The following is an 8,418-nucleotide window of genomic DNA, read 5'->3' on the forward strand; positions in this document are numbered from 1 at the left end:
GAGAGACACAATGAAAAGTTGAAATGCTACAAGAGGGAGTGTAAACAGTTGGGTTCCTATACAAAGGAAGTTCTCATATTGTTGAAACATTTCTCACATCCCAAAGTGCATATGTTTAGTTATTGTTTGGTGAAGCAAGTGTCTATACCAGTGCTTCCTACATGACATGCCCAGCCATGGGAAACTAGCTGGGAGGCAGTTAGAGATGAGGAGAAGGCAGCCAGCAATGCTGAGTCATACTGCAGCAGTGGTCGGTGAACGATAGCACATGGAGGGCAGAGCGGCATTGACAGTGACTCTCAGTGAAGTCCTCCAAATGGCACCAGATTGTGGCGACAGAACACTTTTCACTTGAGGTACATGACAATACATCATTCGTCATTGTTTGCAGCTCTGGAAAGCAGTTTCACATCACCGAGGCTAGTTCTGCTTCCCCATTGCCAGTGTTTCTCATTAATGGAGTTAATTGGAAAAGCTTCTTTGGTGGCATTTGAATCCATTTATTTGGAGCATGAGCCCGGACTGATCAGGCGGAGAGGCCAGTGATATTATCAGGACCCCACGAGCTGCCCCTTCTCCTCCCTGCCAGATCCCAAAAATAAACAGCACAGACCCTTTGCCCTCCTGCACCAACAGGCGATGCCTTTCTGAAGTAAAAGCTTTTTGCCTCCACGCTGTTCCTACCCCTCTATCCCATGCCTATTGGCTTAACTGTCACGATAGCTCTTAAAAGTTGCTTTTTGATTGGTCTTCACCAAGTCCTCTGTTAGCACATCCCAGGCAAATATTACCCTCTTTAAAAAAAACTTGCCTCACATCTGCCTTAAACTTACCCCCCTTTTTACCTTAAACCTACGTCCCTCAGTGTTTGATATTTCTGCCTTGGGGGAAAAAAAATCTAAACATTCAATTTATCCATGCTTATTTTTGTAAGCTTCTATCAGGTCACCACCCCATCCTTTGACCTTCAAGTTTGTCCAATCTCTTCTCTTGGCTAATACCCTCCAAACAGGCAACAATTTGGTAAATGGTTTCTGCACCCTCTCCAAACCCTCCACATCCTTTGTCCAGTATGGTGACTGGAATATTCCAAATATGTCGCATGTTCTGTACAGCTGTAACATGACTTGCCAATTTTTATACCCTATGGCCTGACCAATGAAGACAAGCATGCCATGCATCTTCTCAACCACGTGATCCACTTGTGTTGCTACTTTCAGGAAATGGTGAACTGTTTGCCTGGAGCCCTCTATATGTTGATGCCACAATGGTGCTCGCTTTGTTCCTCACCAGCCCTTATTTTCCATGAATCCTCCTCTCCCATTCACACCGTGCCTGGCATAGCACCACAGCCAAACACACTATTTCCATTCTCCCGGAGGTGCTGTTCCCTGTTCCCTCTTGGTCCATACCACTGTCAATGTGACATCGCACAGCTCTACACCACAACAACCCTCCTAACAAACCCTCTTCTCCACTTTTCTGGCCCCCACCCCCAACTGAAGCTTTCCATGTAACTCCAGGATCACACATTTGGCCTTTCACCATCTCCTTCTCATTATCCAAACGCAGTGAACACGTCAACCAGGTGAAAGAGTGATTTACCTCTTTCACATACAGAATGTGGTCTCTTCATAGTGAAGAACAAATGGAGACAATGAGATTGTTTTGAGGAATTCATCTCTGTTTAGACCACAAACATGACTCTAAACTTGCCATTTGTTCGATATTTTAATTCTACATCTTGCTACCACTCTGACCCTGTCGTGTTCCACTGAAGCTCAATGTTAGTTGGATATATAGCAGGTCAGTATATCTTTTTGCTGTGCACCACTTGACATGTTTTAATATATGTTAAAAACATGAGATATTGCTGCTGTTGTCAAGGGCTGGGTACCTTTAAGATCTTGGGCAATGTTGACAGAAGATGCTTCAATAATTTATATTACTGAAAAAAAGGCTCGTTTTACCAAACCATTTTGTCTTATGCTGATCAGGAAGATTTACAAGAATTCCCAAAGTAAAAATGCGTACTGTATGAAAGAAACTGCTGATTGGTTTGACAAGTGGATCTTCTTGGTTCCATGAAGAATGCATCTGTCTGATGATGATCGATACTTAAATGTCACACCTTGCTTAAAATTTAAACCAGGCAGGATGCCTCAGACATTGGTCTGAGAAAAGAGCCAGAAAAATGCTACGACAGTTTTCCAAAGTGTGTAGTACAAGCTGGGAGTACAGCCTCCCGTTTCATACTGAGGGAACCTGCAGACTTCAACAACTTTAGAACCAAAACTCCACCAGATCTTTCACCTAGAGCCCAGACCCTGTCATTTCAGCACCATCAACCCACTTTCACCTACATATGGCCCTCATTGTTAGCTTTCCTTTCTCCCCACTGTACCATCACCCATCCCCTTTTTCCCTCTCTCTCTGGGTTCTGTCTCCAATAATCACTCCTACCCACTCTCCCCCCACCCTACACCAAAACATCTGCAGTAGATATCCCACCTTTCCTTTACTACTATCAGTTCTGGAGAAGGTTCTCTGACTCAAAGATTTAACTGAGCTCTCTCCACAAATTCTGCTAAATACTACCAGCAATTTGTATTTCAGTTTCCGATTTCCAAAATCCACAGTTCTTTACTTTATTACAGCCATCACTCATTTTGTCAAGCTGAAACAGGCATTGTGTGTTTTCCATCTGCGAAGGACAGGGTCTTGTGCCAGTACCTGAAGTTATTCCACTCTCCAAGCCCACCTGACAGTGTAATGTAACATAAACAGCATGGAGAGCCTGAGGTTGTCATTTACAGAGGGGTCAGAGGCTTAAAAATCAGATGGAGAGGAGAAGGAAAAACAATAAAGTCAGCTACAGATTATAGATAGATAGGTCAGAAATGGATTTACAGTAAATGTAAGCATTTTGTCTATTGTTAAAAAATTCCCCTTAATTACATCCTTCTCCTTTTCAACTTAAGAATAATAACATCTTTTTAAAAAATATTGAAGGTATGAACAATTGTTTGTTAACACTGATCCTTGCTTGACAATGATCAACTTCCCAGTCTTTAACCTTTGGCCAGTGTTTCGGAAAGCTTTTCAAACATGAGGCAGGGATATTCAACATGACATCCTGTCAGGAGACTAATTCCACAAATGTGCAATTTATGGAAACTAACTTTCCCTTTTCCTCTGCAGGTCCAAGTGACCACTGTTGCTGACACTCAATTGTCACTTGGCATTGACAGAATAGAAATGAATCACAAAGCCACTGATATGGTGACCGACCCTGGACTGGCCTAACAATCCTCAGCTGTATCAAACTATCACAGTCATACTGGATAAAGATGAAACTAGACAGATTAAACGGCAATGGCACAGCCTTCAAAGTTCGCCCCCACACATTTCGCACCCCCCCCCCACCACCCCCCGCCAGCCACCCCACCCACCCAATCCGCCAAGCCAACATTGGGCTCGAGGCAAAAAGTGAGGGAACCATACTATCAACAAGAAACAAGCTGCAATAACTATGCTCACTAAATGACACTTCATAGCCAAGATGCCAAACTTTTCCACTGCCATCTCCAGGTATGCCTGTCCCATCTGCATGACAGATCCTACAGCTAACAGCATTGGGGTAGTCACTTGGGAGGGTGTGACCATGGGAGGTCTCAACATTGCTTTCAGGCATCAAAAGGAGATACTAACACATGCTGATCTGTGGAATTCCTTGCCCAAATGAAAGAGTTGAGGCTACCTTGTTGAATGTTTTTAAAGGCAAAGATAAATAAGTTTTTGAACAGTAAAGGAATTAAGGTTAGGATGAACAGGCAGGCAGATGGAGCTAAGTCCATGAAAAGATCAGCCATGATCTTATTGAAGGTCTTGAAGCTTGATGGGCCAGATAGCATACACCTGCTTCTACTTCTCATGTTACTTTGTTTAAGAGAAATATTATTTAAAAATGTACAGTTCTACAGCATCTTCAGATCTCAGAGCTTTATAGCCAATCATTTTAGGTGTGCAGTCACTGTTTACATTCCGAAACTATGGCTTCCAATTTGAACAAACAGAATTGCGTTGATAACTGGAGATTTGACTTCAGTGACAAGCCGGTGCAGAAGATCACAGAATTCCCATTCTCCTTCAGAAAATACATTGTCATCTTCTACCTCTGTGATAGAGCAGAAGGGGCCTTGCTTTGATGTTTTACCTGAAATATGCCATTTTCCAACAGTGCAGCACACCTGCAAGCCTATACTGGAGCAAGGGGAAAATGAGCAAACAGAATGAGATTGCAATTCAAGACCTCCAATTTAAACAGACACTGATTTAATATCCTGCTGCAACTCAAAGTAATGACTGCTTCACAACCAAAGACAAAGGAGAAGCCCATTGATTCCACTTTATCAAGGGATTCAAGACTGATCTGTTACCCCCAGATTTCACTTCCTGCCTTTCCCCATAATCCTCAATTCCCTTACTGACTAACCATCTAATTTGGCCTTGAATACATGCAAAGACCCATCTTTGACAGCCCTCTGCAGTAAAGAATGATGTAGATTCACTGCCCGCATCCTGATCATAACTGGGTGACCCTTTACTCCTGTGGGAGAATCTAGGACCAGAGGGACATCATCAGAATAATGCCTCCACATATGCCCTGTCTAGACCCCAAGAATCTTCAATGTTTCAATAAAATCTCCCCACATTCTAAACTCCAATCACTACAAGCTCAACTTATTCTTCCTCGCTACAGAAGGCAGTACCTCCATACCAGAGATTGGGCTCATGAACTCTCTCTGAAGTGTCTCCAATACCAGTATCTTTCCTTAGACAAGGCGACAAAAATTGTTCACAACCCAGTCTAGTCTATCCACTTGAGTGATGGTCGACATTGAGAATGATGATCAAGACCACAAATCCTGGGACAACTGAAGGATACAGGCAAACTACCTTCACATAAACTAACACAGCATTGGTACACATGGGTCTGTTAGCTCAGATAGTTGGAGCATGGTGTTAATAACACCATCATGGGTTCAATTCCCATTTTGACCAAATTTGCAGGAGCTTCGTCATGAGCTCACTTCTTTCAGCATGGCATAGTGGTTAGCCATGCTGCCTCACAGTGCCAGGCACCCAACTTCAACTCCACCCTTGGGTGACTGCCTATGTGGAGTTTGCACATTGTCTCTATGTCTGTGTGGGTTTCCTCCCACAGTCCAAAGACGTGCAGGCCAGGTGGATTGGCCTTGCTAAATTTCCCATAATGTGCAGTGATGTATACATTAGGTAGCTTACGGGGGATAGGTCTGGGTGGGATGCTCGGAGGGTTGGTGTGTACTTGTTGGGATCCTATGATGACAAGGGAACAAATTTATTTGTTTTGCACTCATTCCCAGGATTTGGATATTGCTGGCAATCATAATTGCACATCCCCCATTGGCTTTAAGACATGCAAAGCACAACAGAGTGGCTTGCGTGACCACAGCACAGGGCAGCTGAGTCAGCTATAGTGCTGTGGTGCTCTAGCAGCATGCAAGCCAATAATTTCATCTGCATTCCACATTTTAAATCATGGTTTTGCAAAGTTAATTGCTAGTTACAAGAAACATCAGGGTTTGGTGATGCAGTGACAGTGTTCTTACCTCTGGGCTACATGATCTAGGTTCAAGCCCCACCTGCTTGAAAGGTGTGGCATGACATCTCTGAACTGGTTGACTAAAACACCTATAAAAGGTCAGTCACAAAAAGCAGATTCATTTCCCAAGCTGACATTACTGAACTGAGCTTTTACAGTAATTCAACAGCTTCATGCCATCACAGTTGTCAACTTTTCTCTTTTAAAATAAATCTCAATTCTCCAGCTGAGGAGACACAATGTGAACTCATGGCCTTGGATCATCGGGTCCAGATCTCGGTTAATATTCATCAATGTAACACTACATTACTCCCCTGGTCAACTTGCAAGTAGTCCTTGAACCAAGTTTCCCACCAGTAGTTAAGATAGCTGTTGAAAGATTGCCAAGCATTTCTTAAGATCAGGGACTTTCTCAGTCAACATTTGTCATTCAGATAACACTAGCAAAGCATGGTTAACTGAACATTGATTTACTTGCTCTCTGCCTGGGACCTTCCTGTGTAAAAACTGAGTTAGGTCATAAAAGTACATTTGCATCTTGAAGCCAATAACATTGTGAGATTTTAGACAGAAGTCATCTGGTTCCAAACTGGGCCACAGATCAATGCTCTCAAACAGACTTTTGCTACACTTTTACTTGCAAAGAACTAGATTAAATTGGTAATGTGCCTTCATTACTGACATTACTCCAAAGGCAAAAGCTTTTTGCAGATGAACATTATAGACACTGTTCAGATGTAATTTGAAAAGTGTTTGCACAGATTTGATAATATGTGTCAGGCAAGATACAGTTATTATGGATTGAAATACTGAAATAGTAGATCAGTGCTGCTTTCAAATATGAAAAGACATCTGAATGATCCTGATTTAAAGAAAACACTCAGTTGTAAAACATCTCAACAATACTTTGCAGTGGATAATTTTAAATACATTTCAGGTAGTTATGTTATAGTGTGTTTCATTAAATCAAATTGGCTGGAACACAATTGAGCTGAATAGTGAACGCTGTTTAGGTAACACAAGTGAGTTATAGCAATTTACCATAGCGACCTCCCTATTACATAATTTTCAACAATGATTTTCTACAGCACAAGGACACACAAGAACAACTACTGCATTATAGGAGAACTACCTCTATTAAGTAGGTAGTCACTAGAAGGTTTCCACGTACAGCAAGATCAATGGATGGTTAATATAACTAGAACATTCTACCTTTCTTCAATTTGCATAATGGAAAACCTTTGGAACATGAACAGGATTTTGGTTTAACATTAACCTAACAAATGGACTAGTGGTTCAAGACAGCCACTACCACCTCCAGGATATCAAGAGACTGGCATTAAATGCTAGCCCAGCCAGCAATTCCTAATTCCACAAACAAATTTGAAAATATTTTCATACCATTACCAATCTTGAGGTGCACTTACACTAAAATACTTCTAAAACTTCAGTTTATTTCAGATAATGCTACAGGCCCTCTGCTCAAAACCAGTTTCTACAAGCAGCCATGTGATAACAACCAAATTATCTGTTTCAGTGACATTAGTTGAAGGAGAATCTTTTCCATTCAGCCAACAGTGCAGTACTCTGTCAATATTGCATTGAAACAAGAGCAAACAGGCCAGTAGGTAAAGTGTGTACCCCGAAACCAGAGTTATTTACTGAGTGAGCTGTCAATTCAGTCCACTCTCCACACTCTATCATTGACTTGCAATTTAGTTTTTATCCCACCTCTCCCTGCAACACCCCCCCCCCCCAAAAGTATGTTCAAGGTCCTAATTGATTTGGGCTTTTTATTCTGTCATGAAATGTGGGCAACAGCAGCATTTATTGCCTGTCCTAGGTGCCCTTGAGAAAATGATGGTCAGCCACCACCTTAAACCATTTCACTACTCTTTCAGGTAGTCCATCTCAGGCAGCACTTTCAAATAAAAAAATTCTCAACAGCTTCTTTTGCCAGTTACCTAGGATTAGCATTTTGATTCCTGACTTGCCGAGCACTGGAATAATTTCCCTTATCTAGTCCTCATGCCTTTGATAATTTTGAACACATTCATTGTAATGCATAACAGACAGGGGATTTTCTTCGATAACTGTGGAGCTGGAGGAACACAGCAGGCCAAGCAGCATCTCAGAAGCACAAAAGCTGACATTTCGGACCTAGACCCTTCATCAGAGATTTTCTTTGTTCTGTTTTATGGTACTCACTAGAATCCGCTTTATACAAAATACTGAACAATTGTCAAGTTTTTTTTGAATTTGGAGAAGGATACCAAAACTGACTGCAGCATAAAAACAGGCCATTCTGCCCGACCAATCCATATTGTTGAGTATTCTCCACAGGAACTTTCACCTACCTTATGTCATAACGGTACATCATTCTTTTCATTTCATGCTTGCATTTACTCATCGCTCTTTACATTCATCTATGCTATTCACTTTAAACACTCATTGCTGTAGCAAAACACACACACACACACACACACACACACACAAACACACGTATGATTTATTGGTGACCACATTTTCTTAATGGCCAAGTTCTAGACTCACATTTAAGCTGAAAAACACTTCAGTAAGCTCATCATAATTTTAAAGACATCGTCAGTCACTTTTAAAACATTCTCTTTTCCAGTGGGTAGAACAGAAGATGTAAATAAATTCAGTCACAACCACTTTTTCAGTTCCATGTACATTTTTAATAAATACTTTTCTTTGACAATTCCTATTTACAATTTGTACAGGTTTGATAGGCACATTTGAAGGAGGCA

The 8,418-nt window shown here is 41.6% G+C and overlaps 1 protein-coding gene and 1 long non-coding RNA gene across 2 annotated transcripts in view; one reads left to right on the plus strand and one right to left on the minus strand.

Moving 5' to 3' along the window:
- LOC125465682 (hemicentin-2-like) overlaps positions 1-5,812 on the minus strand; it is a 29,827-nt gene extending 24,015 nt beyond the window's left edge. The window contains exon 1 of the mRNA XM_048559414.2: positions 5,655-5,812. The gene's annotated coding sequence lies outside the window, so the exon portion shown is untranslated. The remainder of the gene's footprint in view (positions 1-5,654) is intronic.
- LOC132206099 (uncharacterized) overlaps positions 1-8,418 on the plus strand; it is a 31,705-nt gene that overhangs the window by 12,323 nt on the left and 10,964 nt on the right. The window lies entirely within an intron of this gene.

This window comes from Stegostoma tigrinum, chromosome 30, assembly GCF_030684315.1.
Source record: "Stegostoma tigrinum isolate sSteTig4 chromosome 30, sSteTig4.hap1, whole genome shotgun sequence".
NCBI classification, from domain to species: Eukaryota; Metazoa; Chordata; class Chondrichthyes; order Orectolobiformes; family Stegostomatidae; genus Stegostoma; species Stegostoma tigrinum.